Source organism: Ursus arctos, unplaced genomic scaffold, assembly GCF_023065955.2.
Source record: "Ursus arctos isolate Adak ecotype North America unplaced genomic scaffold, UrsArc2.0 scaffold_6, whole genome shotgun sequence".
In the NCBI taxonomy this organism is placed as follows: domain Eukaryota; kingdom Metazoa; phylum Chordata; class Mammalia; order Carnivora; family Ursidae; genus Ursus; species Ursus arctos.
This window is the reverse complement of record NW_026623078.1, coordinates 47,170,109-47,187,046: the sequence shown is the minus strand read 5'-3', so window position 1 is coordinate 47,187,046 and position 16,938 is coordinate 47,170,109. Positions and strand designations below refer to the sequence as shown.

General features: G+C 43.8%; 1 long non-coding RNA gene across 1 annotated transcript in view; it reads left to right on the top strand.

The window, feature by feature from the left end:
- The window catches only part of LOC125281055 (uncharacterized), a 63,306-nt gene extending 46,641 nt beyond the window's left edge, over positions 1-16,665 (top strand). The window contains exons 3-4 of the long non-coding RNA XR_008957767.1: positions 15,313-15,582; positions 16,120-16,665. This is a non-coding gene — a long non-coding RNA (uncharacterized LOC125281055). The remainder of the gene's footprint in view (positions 1-15,312; positions 15,583-16,119) is intronic.
- Positions 16,666-16,938: the final 273 nt, after the last annotated feature.

The window sequence follows — 16,938 nt, the reverse complement described above, 5'->3', positions numbered from 1 at the left end:
GGCTTGACCCACAGGCCCTCGGTCCTCCCAGCATGACCAGACCAGACCTTGTGGTGCTTTTGTTCTGGAGACCAGCCCTCTCCTTGGCTTCACAACTAAGAGAAGATGAAGCAATCTTAGCCATGACACTGCTAAAGTCAATATAGAGTAAAACTTTCCTTCTCTGCAGTCTTAAGGAGAAATAAGAACCCCTGTGATCTGCAATGCTTGAAAGAGAAGGAGCACTCCCTTGGTCATGGAATACATATAACACCCAGATCCCCAGTCACCGGTCAGCATCAAAGCGAGAATCTGGTGAAATGGTGTATTGGCTGGATGGTGTCTCATGGTTTCCTCGGGGACCCTCCATTCGTTCACTTCACCACACGTTCATTCATTATGCAGTTACTCATTCATTTGTACTTGCTGAGCCAGATGGCGTATTAGGCACCGGGCTTGCAACAGAGCACGACAGAGTTGCAATCCCTGCCCTCGAGGAGCTTACAGTGCAGCTGTGGTTCTCTCCCTCATCACTCACCAGCTTCAAACTGCTCCCTCTTCTCAGGTCTCCATGCTTCAGAGCCACGGCCCTGTCTCTCTGACCTACAGGAGTGCCAGTTATCACCGGAGAACTCTTAGCATATCAGCTTCCAACTGAAGGAAGTAGTGAGGTCTAAAAATCATCATCATTATATAGTTCGAAATACCTTTCTTATTTGGAAAACAACTCTTTTGAGCTTCACAACGTAGCTGAAGTGGGCAGAAATTATTCTCTTTTCTTTCTTTTTTCCCTTTATTATTTTTTAAAAGATTTTATTTATTTATTTATTTGAGAGAGAGATAGCAAGAGAGAGCCCAACCAGAGGGAGAGGGAGAAGCAGGCTCCCTGCTGAGCAGGGAGCCCAACATGGGGCTCGATCCCAGGACCCTGGGCTCATGACCTGAGCCAAAGGCAGATGCTTAACCGACTGAGCCATCCAGGCGCCTCTCTTCCTTTTATAAATAACAGCTTCATTGAGATATAATTCTCATACCACACAACTTACCATTTAAAGTGTGCAGTTCAGTAGCTTTTACTACATTCATAAAATTGTGAATAAGCTATCACCATAATCAATTTTAGGAACATTTTCATCACTCCAGAAAAAAACCCCATAACTGCTATCTTATATATAGTTTCTATCCTTATAGATTTAATTATTCTGCACGTGTCACCTAAGTGGAACCCTATAATGCATAATGTGTTGTGACTGGCTTCCTCCACCTTGCATAATGTTTCTATGGCTCATCCATGTCGTAGCATGTTTCGGTACTTCATTCTCTTTTATGGCTGAATGATATTCCATTATGTGGATGTTTCATTTATTTATCCATTCATTAGTAGATGATGTATCCTATTTTATTTTATTTTATTTTTTGGTATATTTCATTTTATATGTGAAGAAACTAATGCAAATAAATGGGCCATTCAAAGCCAGGTCTCCTGGCTCCCAAACCAGTGCTCATTCCATAAAATCCACTAGGTCCCATAACTTAAAAGTACATGTTCATTTCTACTTCTAAAACACATGTATCTACAACATTCTGCAATAGGGAATGAAGCTAAGAAATGCAGCGTAGCTTCTAGGACTGTCACCTCAGTGGTCCAGGCACCCTCCTCACTATTTGCTATTGCCATTTAAGGGTTTTTCCCTATTTCCAGGGAAAAAAATAAAAAGAAGTCAATAAAAAAATGGGTCTCTGTAGAACACAGTTCTCTCTGTTGCCCCTGTCTCTTTCTCCGATTCTACGTCTCTCTTCTCTGTTGCTGTCTGTGAGCAAGTCATAGGTCATTAGAACGGGCCTGTGAGAGCTGAGAGAGAGAAAAAAAGTTTCTGATTAAAAAGAAGTACATCAGAGGTCGACAGCCATCACCATTCAACTTCAGGTGCCAAGGCTGTCTCCACAATCCACAGCTACATATGCAAATGTTACGAAATTCATCCCACTGACTCTTGTCTACCCACTAGTTTTATACACTTAGACGAGTCCCCGGTCGGGAGATACCATAGTGGAGGCTACTATAATATAATAATTTCTGTATACAGAGATTTTATTCAGTTTTAAAAGAAAACAACTTTGGGGGCGCCTGGGTGGCTCAGTCGGTTGAGCATCTGACTCTTGATTTCGGCTCAGGTCATGATCTCAGGGTTGTGAGATGGAGCCCATGTCAGGCTCCACGCTCAGCAGGGAAGGGAGGGGAGTCTGCTTGGGATTTTCTCTCTCCCTCTGCCCCTTCCCACCTTCCCCCTCCCCCTTGATTTCCCACGCTCTCTCTCTAAAATAAATAAATAAATCTTAAAAAAGAAAACAACTTTAGACAAAACTTTGACCCTAACAAAGCAAATATGTCCAGCTTTAAATCAAATTCCAAGAGTAGCCAACTTCTATTTTTCAGCAGCTAGCAAGAGCACGCTTAATGAGCCCCATGGACGTTTCTTCATCCCATATGGTGTAAAACAAAACTAATCTAGACTCTTGACAAACTATACATGGTCATTTGAGTTTTACAGTTTCTCTGATGGTATGCCAAAACCATCATTTTTGTATTCTCTCCGGATAGCTTCAGTGCAACATACAGTAATGTTCATCCTGGTAGTGAGTCTTCTATAAACAGTCAAGCAATGCTCTATGGTATAAAAACCAATCTATATGCAAATGAAACAACCCACAGGTATTTTTTTGGTTTTGTTTCATTTTCAGTAGGGTCCATCCCCAGCATGGAGCCCAACATATAGGGCTTGAACTCACGACCCTGAAATCAAGACCTGAGCTGAGATCTAAACTCAGATGCTTGACCAACTGAGCTACCCAGGTGCCCCACAACCCACAGGTTCAAACCTGGATATACTAGAAAACAGTCTGGATGCATTAATCACACTGAAGATAGGTTCAGGCTGCTATAAGAGAATACCATAGACTGGATTGCTTATAAACAACAGAAACTTATTTCTCGCAGTTCTGGAGTCTGGGGAGTCCAAGATCAAGGTGCTGACAGATTCGGTTTCTGGTGAGGACTCACTCTCTGTTCATAGATGGCCATCTTCTCACTGTGTCCTCAGATGGCAGAAGAGAGCAAGAGAGCTCTCTGGGGTCTCTTATAAAAGCACTGATCCCATTCATGAGGATTTCACCCTCATGACCTAATCACATTCCAAAGGCCCCACCTCCAAAAACCAGCACATAGGAATTTGGATTTCAACCTATGAATTTTGGGGGGACACAAATATCAAGTCTATAGCATATAGCAAGGATAATAAAGTTGAATAAATGAACTCAGAAGCATCAAAGTTAAATACCAGCCTAGTTAACTAGACTAAGAGAAGGAAGCTGATAGAAACAAGAGAACCTCGTCAGAACTTACTATGTACAATACCAGGTTGATGTTTCAACCTCAGTGAGTTTTTTACAGTTCATTTCTCACTTCCACTTTGTCTCCCAAGAAGAGAGCTTTCCTCTCTTCCTAGATTCCTATTCTAGGATCTCAGTGAACCAACCAGCTTAAATCTGGGTGGATCTGCCAGGTAGGACTGTTCTAGTCAGTACTGGCCTCTGCTCCTCTTCTGAATATTTGTGTGCTAGGAAGTCTGTTTCTCCCTCTCCCCCTGCCCCTCCACCTGCCTGTACTTCCTTTCCCTCACTCAGATAAATAAATAAAATGAAAAACCTGGTCTTTCCCTCCTGTTGTGGGATTTAGAAAAAAACCTCAGTTCAGTCTATCTCCTGAGTGTTTCTTTTACTATCCACATAAAACACTTCACTTCTGGGGCTCCTGGGTGGCTCATTCGGTTAAGCGTCTGCATTTGGCTCAGGTCATGCTCCCAGGTCCTGAGATTGAGCCATATGTCTGGCTCTATGCTCAGCCAGGAGTCTGCTTCTCCCTCTTCCTCTGCTCCTTTTCCCGCTCGTGCTCTCTCTCTCTCTCAAATAAAGAAAATCTTTTAAAAAAGATTTTACAAAACACTTCACTTCTGACACTTCTGGTCACCAAATGTATGAGTGGGGGTGGTTTCCCTACAACAGCAAGCAAGTCTTCAATACCAGCTGGGTGTCTTACAATTTGACTCAGGTCTGACACTCTCTACCCAGAGATACACGAACTCATTTCAGAGTCCAGTTGCAAGCCCAGGTTATTACCTGTGCTTCTGACCTACCAACTGTAGAGGGGAGGCTCCAACAGCCTGCTCCTTGGGTTTGGTTAATTTGCTAGAGCAGCTCACAGAACTCAGAGAAACACAACTACCAGTTTATTAAGGGATATGGTAAAGGATACAGGTGAACAGCTGGATGCAGAGATACATAGAGGCAAGATCTGGTGGGGGGGGGGGGCTGTGAGCACAGGAGCTTTTGTCCCCATGGAGTTGGGGTGCATCCTCATCCTCCCAGTAGGACGTGTTCACCAATCCGGAACCTCTCTGAGCCCACCACCCCCAGTACTATTGGGATTTTACAGAGGCTTCATTATGTAGGCAGAATGGGTCATTAACTCCATTTTCAGCCCTTCTCCCTTCTCAAAAGAATGGGGGAGGGGAGCAGAGTGGAAAATTCCAAACTTCTAATCATGGCTTGGTGTTTTGGTGCCCAGCCCTCAACCTGGAGCCACCCAGGGTTGCCTTCTTAGAACAAAAGACACTCCAATCACCCCGGAAATTATAGGGATTTCAAGAGCACTGTGTCAGGAACCAAGAGCAGAGAAAAATATATACTTGTTGTTATCTCACAGTGTCCCACCATAACTTCTGAGAGAGACTGGAAGCAAAACATCAAAGCAAACTAATACAGTATTAGGGAGAGCGCACCCCTGATCTGGGAGGGCCTTTCATCTGTAAAGGTGAATGAACCAAGAAGAACCATAAAAGTTGAAGAATACTACACATAGTGTGATTATGTTGACTTAAAATTTCAAAACTCTGTGTCCCCAGGGATATATCCAAATTTGGAAAAACCACAAAGAAAGACATGGGAATGACAAAAGACCAAGTCCTGGATAGTTGTTCCCCTTGAGGGACAGAGAAGCAGTGCTTTCAGGGAAAGACAAAGGAACTCCATGATATTAGGAGTTTCATTGCTGAAGCTGAGTGGTGGGTTAGTGAGCGTTCAGAGCACCATCTGTTCACAATGGAGTTCATTTTCTTTAAATTTCTCAGTCTTAATGACTAAAAAAATAAACACTGATGGACACCACTACATAAATGAGAGCTCCTTCCAGTCCTCAATTCGTCTGTTTCATATGCCCGAGTAGTCTTTTTTTTTTTAATTTTGGTAAAATATACATAACAAAATTTACCATTTTAACCACACTGGTGTTCTTTTCATGCTACTGGCCCCCATGTGTCAGGTGGAGAGGGAATGGTAGCAACATAAGACAGAAACCCAGTTGGTTCATATGCAGTTTTTCCAGTCTGTTAATATTTTGACATGATCAGGGCAAACCTTCTCACAAAGGGGAAGTGTTCATCATATTTTGAGGACCCTAAGAAAAAAGCTGAAAATCCCACATCAGTGCCTTCCTTGAGTGAATATAGTGGCTGGTTTTGTGGCTTCAAGAACTTCTGCATTTCCTCTACCTGAAGCAGGTGAGAAATTATGAAGACCCCCTCCTATGTTTAAATAAAGTGATTCAAGAAAGCTAGATTGATCATCTCTTTTGGAAGATTAGACTCCAAAAAAAGGCCATGTGTTGGGGTGCCTACATGGTTCAGTCGGGTAAGTGTCCAGCTCTTTGTTTTGGCTCAGGTCACAATCTCAGGGTAGTGAGATCGAGCCCCACATTGGGTTCGTGCTCAGCGTGGAGTGTGCTTGGGTGTCTCTCTCCCTTTCCCTCTGCTACCCCCCACCTCCATGCCGCACGTGTGCTCACTCTCGCATTCTCTCTCTTAAATAAATAAATAAATCTTAAAAAAAAAAAAAAAGCCTATGAGTTTGGCTGCAAATGCCAATGAGGAGTGAGGCAGCCGGGGTGCCATGAGGATGGTTATCAGTTTTATCAGGACTCTGCTTACAAACTTCTTAAGATTTTTGAGTGGCCTGTTCTTAACTCTGTTTTTCCCATAAGCTCTTGCTTTTTTATTTTTAGTGCACGATTTGGCTAGATATGAGGTTTTTCAAAAATACAGAAGAATCGTTTTTGCTGTCTACATATACTTGTATGTTCTAAATAATTTTTAAAAGTAAGAGGCTGTAAAGGAGAAATAATCTTAAGTAGGAGAGTAACTTCTGTTTTCTGGGCGGATGTCAACCCAGGGGTTAGGCAACTCAAAATGACTTGAACAATAAGGAAAATGTATTATTTCATACAACACAAAGCTCCAGACGTAGGGTGACAGAGGTAGAGTGGCATAATGATGTCTTTGAGGACCGAGTCACTTTTCATCTTCCTCCTTCGCCATCCTTACCACCTTGCATTCATCCTCAGCTTGTGCCTTCCGGTCACAAGATGGCGGCCACAGCTTTAAAGCTCAGCGTCATACAATTGTGTTCAAAGGCAAAAAGACGTTTTTGCTTTAGAATCATTTTTTTTTTTTTTTTTTAAGGGAGAAAACTCTTTCCAGAAGCCCACCTGCAAATTTCCTTTCAGGTTTCTTTGACCAAAGTTGGGTCACATGGCCACACCCCAGCTGCAAGAGAGGCTGGTTAATGAGTACCTGGTATTTTCAGCCTTTAAGAGGGAGGCAGCTCTACCAGCAAGGAAAACACAATGGGAATGTCTCTTGGATTGGCAACAGCACTGTCAGCCAAGGCAGTAGGTAACCAGACAGGTCTGTCTGCAGACAGAACGTATGCTTTGCTCCATGACGTCACCTTTAAGATTCTTACAGGTCTTAAATGGCCTTTTCATCACAAAGTCTACAATGTACCCCACCCTCAAATTCACCCTACCTTTCTTTCTGCCTCCCATCTTCGCACATGCAGTTCCCTCAGCCTGGGATTCTGTCTCCTTCCACGTCTGCTTTTAAACATAGAGTCCACTCCTGAAATTGCCACTCAGACACCATGCAAATAATTGATCATACTTTGCAACTCTTCCCTCTGGTCTCCCATAGCACTAGGAGACTCCCCACACGAGGTCTAGCACAGGGTCTGCAAAGTCTTGACAAGTCTGGTGAATTGAATTGAACTGTTTCGCCCTCTGAGCTGCAGAAGGAAGTGTAACAGAAAACAAGTTTATCTTCATAGTATAGTATTTGGGGGGATTTGAGTGAAGCAATATGGTACAAAAGAGCTACCCCAAAAGTTTAACATTGTCTTTTTCTCTTTTCCACTGTGTTTTAACTATAAGAATATTTCTTGCCCGAATTATTTAGGAAGTTTACCTAAAAGCAGCTGTTTTCCTCTCCCAAATTATTGGAATGGCTGTTTTAACCCTTCCAAATTCTGTAACTTCTAAGCACTGGTCTTTATTGATTTTTCAACTGCTTCTCAAAATTAGCAGCATGTTAAGAGTTGTTGGAGCTAGATGATAGGTGTGTGGGAATTCCTTATAGCGCCCCACTTGTGTGTATGTTTAGAATTTGCATAAGTAAATTAAAAATTCACTGGTTCTCCATCTTTCAGAACCTTTGAAGCCTATGGCTATGTATTTAGTAGAAAGTATAGTAGACAAATATTACACATGGGAAATTAGTTTTCACTCAATTCGGACACAAAATCTGCAGGCCCTTTGGTAGGGTTTTCTTCTTTCCTTCCCCAGACTGAATGAGTCACAAAGCTTTATCCTTCACAAAGATAAATTCCAAATGGATGAAAGACCTCGACGTGAGACAGGAATCCATCAAAATCCTAGAGGAGAACATAGGCAGCAACCTCTTTGACATCGGCCACAGCAACCTTTTTCATGACACATCTCCAAAGGCAAGAGAAAGAAAAGAAAAAATGAACTTGTGGGACTTCATCAAGACAAAAAGCTTCGCACAGCCAAGGAAACAGTCAGAAAAACTAAGAGGCAGCCCACGGAATGGGAGAATATATGCAAATGACACTACAGATAAAAGACTGGTATCCAGATCTACAAAGAACTTTTCAAACTCAATACACAAGAAATAAATATCCTTCCATTTACTTTTGGCAAAAGAGCGCCAACGCTGTATTGGGCCTATACCAGCTCCTCAGTGATGTTAAAGTGCTTCATTGTTGAAATGTCCTGATTTCCTTTTGATTAGATACTTCTGTGGCCCTGCTGGGTCTTTGTCAGGTGTGTTCCAAATGTGATGGCTTCACATTTACTTAAGTAAGCTAGAGAACTTTCATTAAAAAAAAAAGAAAAAGAAAAACTTTTGACTCCACCAACACCAAATTTTGGCAACAATAATTAACCAGAGGTAAAAGTAACCAAAATTCTTTTAGGTGAGATAACAACTTGACTGTTCAAGTGATCTCAGTAAATGTCTATTTCAGTTCAGATAAAAGGAACTACAGAGGTTGCATTTTATCACATTTTTTTTGTACTAGATATACACAGCGTATAGACTTCCTCCCTTGTTTCCGCTTTGCAAAGTTCTGTCTGTTCTCCACAGCTTAGTTTAAATGCTGCCTCCTCTGTGAAACCCAAGATTGAGGTCTCTATTATAATAAAAACAATTTTTATTATAATCTTAGCCAACTTATATTGAACTCTTATTATACCAGAGGCAACAGGTTGAAGAGCAGTTATCCGCCTACTCATCAAATTCATTTGGGAAGAATATTAAAAATAGAGTCCCAAGTCCCTCCCCTAGAGATCCTAATTTGGGAGCTCTGAGCTGAGCCAGGGAGTTTGCACTTTACAAAGGGCCTTCTGGTGATTGTTTGGCCAACTGAGTTTGGGAAAGCATGTGGAATGGAGAAACCACGGGCCCCGGACACCCCTTGGATGCAGACTGCCTGGCCTGCGGACACTGAAGGTTCATTGGCTTTCTGTAAAATCCGCTGCTATGTAGCTTTTATCGTGCTCGGACTTCGTGTATATTGTTCTCTTTGGTTTTTGCAATAACCCTCTGAGAAAATTATTATTGTCTCCACTTTAGAGTAGAAGAATCAAAACAGAGGCTGAGGGAGATGCTGGCCGGCCCAAGACTCTACTGAAAGCAGGGGCAGTAAACCCGGGCCTGCCGTGGCCCAGAGCCGACTGGTGTGGTCAGAGCCACATGCTGACTGTGCACACTCTGCCTTTATTCCTCCTCTCTCTATGTGAATGAGCTTGTTACCGTTAGAGACATAAAGAGCTAAGTTGGTTGGCTCCTCTGTATTAGGGTGGGTCAGCATGGAGTTGGGACAGTTCTCAGCTTTGCAGCCAGAACCTCAAGGTTTCCAGTTCATGCAAACTCTAGCAACTAATCGCATAACCAAACCCCCAGGAGGCTGACTGGGCACGTGTAATGCCAGTACGTTCATGAGCAGTGGGAGGGTACCTCCCTGATCATCAACCCAGTCAAGGGACCAAATCACAGGTCAGAAGATAGTTTGGAAAATCTGGAAGCAGAAATAGGAGTTGGATGCCGTGGGGAGACCTTTCCATTAGGCTAGGCTAACCAAACAGATGACTGTTTCTGCAGGGGAGGGATGCATCGGTCCCGCAAATCGGGGTGGGGGGGTCAAGAAATGGAGTTCTCATCAGCTGTCTTAAGAAAGCACTGAATGAAAGGCAACAATTCTCACTCTCTAGTTTTCCTTTTAAAGCAAATCTCCATAAGCACAGTTTGTAGAAGTATTTGGGTTATAAATATCTAAAAGCCCAGCTCAGCCTGGCTTAGGAAATGTACTTGCTCACATAACTGAAAATCTAAGGGCAGAAGACCTGACCTCACCATGGCCAGACGAGGGTTCACATCATTTGCTCCTCTCCATATATCGTGTAATTCTCAGGCTCCTCATGGAAGCAAGATGGCTACAGCTGCTGCAGCCACGAGGTTCAAGTTCAAGTACAACAACAACAAAAAAGAGCCTCTTCAATTTAGTGGCTTCAATTTAACTGGCTTAAATCAGTTGCTCACCTTTGAACCAATCATGAGGCAAGAGGAATGTGAAATGCTGATTGGCATGGGCCTACGTCATGTCCCGTCCTCCTGAGGCAAAGGTGGAGCCCCAGACGCTTCCTGGCTTATGGAGGGGTGGATGCCCAAATAGACAAAGGCACGCTTGCTGAAAAAATGGGGACTAGCTGTAAATAGACAAAAATCTACTAACCTCTGACTCCACGCCCAATACAGTTAAGGTATTAGTTGACAATGTTAGTTTTCTTCGGACAGTAACCACCGTCCAGGCACACCTTCCTCAGGATACACCGCAGTCAGCTTCTTTGAGCTTGGGTGTCTCCTCCAAACCGTTTCTGACCACGGGCGCTTCTGCAGTGGACTCAACTTTAACATGAGTGGCTCCATTTCCCCACCATTGTTTAAAAAAGAAGGTAGCAGAAGGTGAGCTCACCCAGCCTCTGAAAAAGGCCAACACCATCCAAATGAGACAAAAATCTCAACAAAAGGAGGAACTTGCCCCCCTGAGAAAACAGAGTTACCAGAACAATGAGGACGTGAAAATTTGGGATTTCAGATCCGCTGAGACACATGCCTCCGTGTTGCCTGGGAGCTTTTACGAGTCAGGTACCCACTGCTCCCCAGACCACATTTAACTGCTCCCCGGACTTCACGACCCCCCAGTTGGGTCAGACTTTCTTGGGACACAAGCATCAGTATTTTTTTTTTAAGATTTTTTAATTTATTTATTCGACAGAGATAGAGACAGCCAGAGAGAGAGGGAACACAAGCAGGGGAGTGGGAGAGGAAGAAGCAGGCTCCCAGCGGAGGAGCCTGATGTGGGGCTCGATCCCAGAACGCCGGGATCACGCCCTGAGCCGAAGGCAGACGCTTAACCGCTGTGCCACCCAGGCGCCCCAAGCATCAGTATTTTTAAAGTTCCCAAGTGATGCCAGTGTGCGGCCAAGGTTGATTCCAGCTATTCAGGAGGGAATCCCGTTCGGAAAATGAAAACAGGTTATAAAACAACAACATATGATCCTAAGAAAGAGTCCGCTAATGAGGCTGAAAATAAAATACAAAGCATTGTTGACAGGAAAAAAAATTAATAATGACCTGAATATCTGACTGGAAATGACCTTGGAGGCAGTCTCTTCAGATGAGCCATTTCCCAGCGCTCATTCAGGCCTTTTCTCCCCCCTGCCCTCCCTCCCTCTCTTTCTCTATCCCCAATCCTACACCCTGTAAATACAGTCAAAAGTCTAGCAAACATATCCAAAAAACCGTACAAAAGTCTAGCACACAAGAGCAATAGAGAGAGCTTCCCGGAGAGCAGCAGCTGCGGGTCACCGGAGTTCTATGAGCGTGTCCTCTCTCTAACTGCCTTGGCTCCCCTCTGCCTGAGCCTTGGTGGGACTCGAGCTCAGGGCCTGGGAGGCACACCTGGAATTTTCAGCGGAAGCCTTGGAGGAAGGAGTAGTTCAGTAGACATCTCACTGTGCCTTCATCTGCTCTTTTCTCCTCCCACACCTCCCTCCTAAGAAGATAAAATCTGGCTAAAATGATCAATTAACATAGCTTGAAAGGGGAAAATAGACTCAAGAAAGCCAGCTGCAGAGTGTGAATGAAAGGGGACCCTCCATCCCCTGCACCCCCCCCTCCGTCTCTGCCTGGCCCCAGCAGCTTCAGGGAGGGCAGAGAAAGGCTTGCTCTTATCCTAGGGGCAACCCAGCATTTGGATGACGCAGGTGGGGCCGGCAAACGCCCCACGTGGAAAGACAGCAGTGAAGAGCTGGCGTTTTGGAAACAAAGCTGGGTTTGACTTCCTGGCTGCACTTACTCGCTTGGGACCTAGAATGCCTTGGGTGTGAATTTCAGGTCAAGGCTTGAGGCACATGTCTTCACTGAGACATTCGGAGATTCAGTACCTGTTCTGGGGGTAATATCGCCCACCTCCTGGCATAGGGCTAAAGATGAAACTGGATTCTGTAGCTCCCCTCGCACAGGCCAGGTACTCAACAGATGGTCAGTCAGTCCACCCTTCTGAAAGAACCCCTACTACCAAGTCTCAGTTGCTAACCGGAAGCTGCTCTCTCTCTAGGAACTAGGAGCTGAAACACACAGGTGAGATCTGTAACATTCTCCAGACTATTTTATAAGCATGTGCTCTTGCTGTGCACATATGTTTCACATATTTACAACACCCCATGGATATCTATTTTTAGGGGTGTAAAAACATCTGCATTTATACAACTTCCTCCAGATGTGTTTCTAGACATTGGATTTAATGTTACCCACAATAAAGGGAGTGAATTTCGTTTGGGAGGGACCATTAGCACTTTCAGTCTACAAAGACCCTCAAAAAAAATAGATCTGTCCACCAATAAACTTGCATCTGAGGGATCTTGGGCTGGGATCTTGCTGATAGCAAATTCATGTGGGTGAGGCTTCTATTTGGAAGTACGCCAGACGTTCCTTGCAACGTCTTTTTACTTTTTACTTTTTACTTTGAGATAACTGTCGATTCCAATGCAGTTGTAAGAAATACTACAGAGAGATCTCAAGTAGCTTTTGCTAGTTTCCCCCAATGGTAGCTGTGGTGCAAGATCAGCATCAGGAGACTGACTTTGAAAGAGTCAGGATACAGAACATTTCCATCGCCACAAGGATCCTTCCTGCTGCCCTTTTATAGCCACAGCCACATTTGTCCCCTCCTCAACCCCTGGCCACCACTAATGTGTTCTTATCCATAATTTCATTCTTGTCATTTCAAGAATGTTGTATAAATGGAGTGATACAGTATGTAACTTTGGGGGTTGACTTTTTTTCACTCAGCATAATTCTCTGGAGATGCATCAGGTCATTGCTTATATCAATAGTTTGTTCCCTGGGGCACCTGGGTGGCTCAGGGGGTTAAGCATCTGACTCTTAATATCGGCTCAGGTCTTGATCTCAGGGTCATGAGTTCAAGCCCCGAATTGGGCTCCACACTGGGCGTGGAGCCTACTTAAAAATAAATAAATACAATATATAGATATGAAAAGTTTGTTCCCTTGTACTGCAGAGTACTATTCCACGGTATGACTGTACCACAGTTTGTTTGAGCATTCACACATTGAAACATGCCTGGGCTGTTACGAAGAAAGCTCCTGTAAACATTCATGTATGGATTTTTGCGTGAACATGAGTCTTCATTTCTCTGGGATAAATGCTTGGGAGTGCAATTGCTGAGTCGTGGGATAGTTACATGTTTAGTTTTAAAAGAAATGGCCAAACTGTCTTCCAGGGTGGTTGTGCCATTTTACGTTCCTACTAACAATGTCTGAGTGAGCCAGTTGCTCTGTGTTCTCGCCAGACTTTGGTATTGTCACTGTTGTTTGGTTTAGCCATTCTGATCGGTGTCTAGCAATATTTCACTGTGATTTTAATCTGTATTTCTGTAATGGCTAATGAAGTGGAACATCTTTTCGTGTGCTTATTTGCCATCTGTATTCCTCTTTGGTGAAATGTCTCTTCGTGGGTTGTACCTGTTTTGTGATTAGATTTTTTTTTTTATTGTTGAGTTCTGAGAATTCTTTATAGATTCTAGATACTGGTTCTTTGTGGAATGTGTGGTTTGCAAATATTTGCTCCTGTTTTGTAGCTTCTGTTTTTATTCTTTTAACAGGGCCTTTCTCAGAGCAAGTTTGCAATTTTAATGAAGTTCGATTTAACCATTTTTCCCTTTATAGATCTTACTTTCAGCATTGAGTCTGAGAATCCTAGATTCTGAGATTTTTCTCCTATGTTCTATTCTGAAAGTTTTGTAGTTTCACATTGAAGTCCATGAGTTAATTTTTCTTTCTTTTTTTTTTTTTAAAGTTTTTTTTATTTATTTAGGTGACAGAGAGACAGCCAGTGAGAGAGGGAACACAGCAGGCGAGTGAGAGAGGAAGAAGCAGGCTCCCAGCAGAGGAGCCCGATGTGGGACTCGATCCCGCAACGCCGGGATCACACCCTGAGCCGAAGGCAGACGCTTTAACGACTGCGCTACCCAGGCGCCCCATGAGTTAATTTTTCTATAAGCTCTGAGACATAGGACAAGATTTGGGGGTTTCTTTTTGTTCGTTTTTGGCCCATGACGTCTCATTGTTCTAGCACCATTTGTTGAAAAGGTTATCTGGGCTGCAAGGCACGGAATTGATGGGCGCCGCCTTCCTTAGAGCACCGCCGCTCCCCCACTGACGGGATGCCACCGTTGTAACCCTGCACGGGCTCGCTAGCCCCTAGGCACTAATTTCCTCCTGTCCCTCCCCCGTCTCGGACCCGCAGGCCTCACCCACCTCCACCTCTCTCCAGGGACACCCAGCATCACCTGTCCCGGGGTTCAGCTTTCCTGGGAGACTGGAAGAGCCGCTGGCTTCAGGCGCCTCTGGGCTTCCCCCGGTACAAGAATCCCTCCAGCCACAGGCACGAGAGCATGGCTCCCTGCTTGAAAGGAGGCGAGAAGGACACCCAGAGAAGGGAGAAACATAAATGAAGACTGAAATATATTGTGACAGAACTATTTTATGTGCTAGTTTTTACTTGTGACAATTGTGTTATTAATAAGATAGCAAGAAAAAATCAGTGGTTGCTTTTATTAATATTTTTACTTAACAAGCGCTTCCATAGCAAGGGTCACATACCAGGTGCTGCTCAGAGCTGTTTACCAACACTAACTCGTTTCGTTCTCATAACAACTTTATCGGGTAAGTAGGTCCTATCGTTGTCCCCATTTCACAGATGAGGAAAAAACTGCGACACAGAGAAATTGCTCCCTTCGGGTCGCACAGCTGATAGTGGCAAAGCCAGGATTTGAACCCAGTTTGCCTTTAGAGCTTGCAGTCCTAATTCCATGGTAATTACTGAGAGTTCCTCTTGAGAACTGAATTTTTTAAATGTACTCATCTTCGTAATGAGTTCATTTGCCTTTAGCTTGACCTTGATGATCTGTTTTTTTAATTTACATTCAATGAGCCAACATATAGTACATTATTAAGTTCAGATGTAGAGTTCAACAGTTTATCAGTTGCGGATAACACCCAGTGCTATTTAAAGATCATGTCTTTGCCCTCTAAATCGGTCTTGCGTGCCATTGACTAAAACACCTCATCATTTTGAAAAATAAGCTCTTTCATCTTTTCAGAGAACAGCTTTCCAGGAGAGCTTTCTGCCTGATGCTATCAGAGCCATTATTTTTCTTATGTAGCATTTGTCAAGTAGCTGCAATTTGATAAGTGGGGAAGCAAGGTTGAGGTGACACTGCCAGGAAATAAGTAATAGCTGGTTGGTTTTACAGCTGACATCACCATGCCTCCCTTTGCAGGTGAGTCAGAATTTTTTAAAACACGTGTGAAATATACATAAAGGACTCTAGAAACAGAAGGTATGGTCGTCTGTAATCTCCATCCACGAGAAACCCGAGCACAGAAGCATTCCCACCAGCCTGAGCCTGACACCACCGCAAGAACCTCCCAAGCCCGTCTCTGCCACATGAGCTGGAGAAGCAGCCCCAGAAGGGAGGAAAGGCGAGCAGTGACCCGATGTTATTGTCCCAGTGCTTCCGAGGCTGCACCGAACCTCTTAGAGCAGGAAGGTAGGTGACACACGTTATTCGGAAGCTTCAGCTTTATCCTATAGTTCCAGTAACTGTTGCTTGACTTTCATTCCTTCGCGGTCAAGACCGCCTCGACCCCAGCACTGGTGTTTCCAAAAAGAACTCAACTGACAGCTAAGCCTGCCCCCCGCCCCACTCCTGCCCCAACACCCGATCACTTTGGCCACCAAAGGGCCCAACTGTGTCGCCGATGTTCAGTTTGTGGCTCATCTTTGCTGGGATATTTTGGAATCCCAACTGTGTTTGTATCTTTTGAGACTTTATTATTTATTTCCATTATTTACTCCCACAGAACAGTTTTGTTTTGTTTAAGATTTTATTTATTTATTTGACAGAGAGCGAGAGAGAGAGAGAGAAAGCACAAGCAGGGGGAGCGGGAGAGGCAGGGAACCCGACCCTGGACGCTTAAGCCACCAAGCCACCCAGGCACCTCTCCCACAGAACAGTTTTTTAAAGCTTTAATTAGATGCAAACTCCTGAAGGACAGAAATATCTGAATTATCTTTGTCATCCCAGGTCTTGACAGAGAGAGGCCAGTACGGAACTCCACAAAGGTATGCTGCTTGGAAGAAAGGTAGCCAGTCTTCCTGTGTGACCTGGAGGGGACATTTGGATAGGTTTCCTTTTTCTATAAATATTTTTCCCATGGGTGAGAATATAAGGTATACACAATTTGCAATCCTACTTTTTGTTTCCAATGAACATGATACAGGCATTTTCCTGTGTGCTATAGTCTGAATAATTGTGCCCCCCAACCCCAAATTTATATGTTGAAAACTTAATGCCCAAGGAGACGATGTTAGGAGGTAGAGCCTTTAGGAGGTCGGTAGGCCGTGAGGGTGGAGCCCTCATAAAACGGGATTAGTGCTTGTATAGAAGAAACCCCGGAGAGCTCGCTTGCCTCTTCCACCATGTGAGGATGCTATGAGAAGTCTGTGACCTCAAGAGGACCCTTACAGACCATGCTAGCACCCTGATCTTGGGTTAGCAAGATAAATAAATTTCCGTTGTTTATAAGAGACCTAGTCTCTGGTGTTTTTTATAGCAGCCTAAGATACTGTATTCCACAAATTCTTCCCCATTTTTTCCCTGTGTGCATGTGAGTGATATTAATATTTGTGTGAATGTACCAAAATTTTCTAAGCCTTTTTTTTTTTTTTTTTTTGGTGTTCAGCCTTTAGATTATTTCCTCTTATTAACTGTTGTAAATAAAACTGTGGCCAGCTCTTTCATCTGCATTTTTGGCTTGGTTTCTTAGGATTCCCTGAACTGGAATTGCCGGGTTAAAGGGAATAAACAGCTTTTGCTAATTTGATAGTTTAAAACACGTCATCT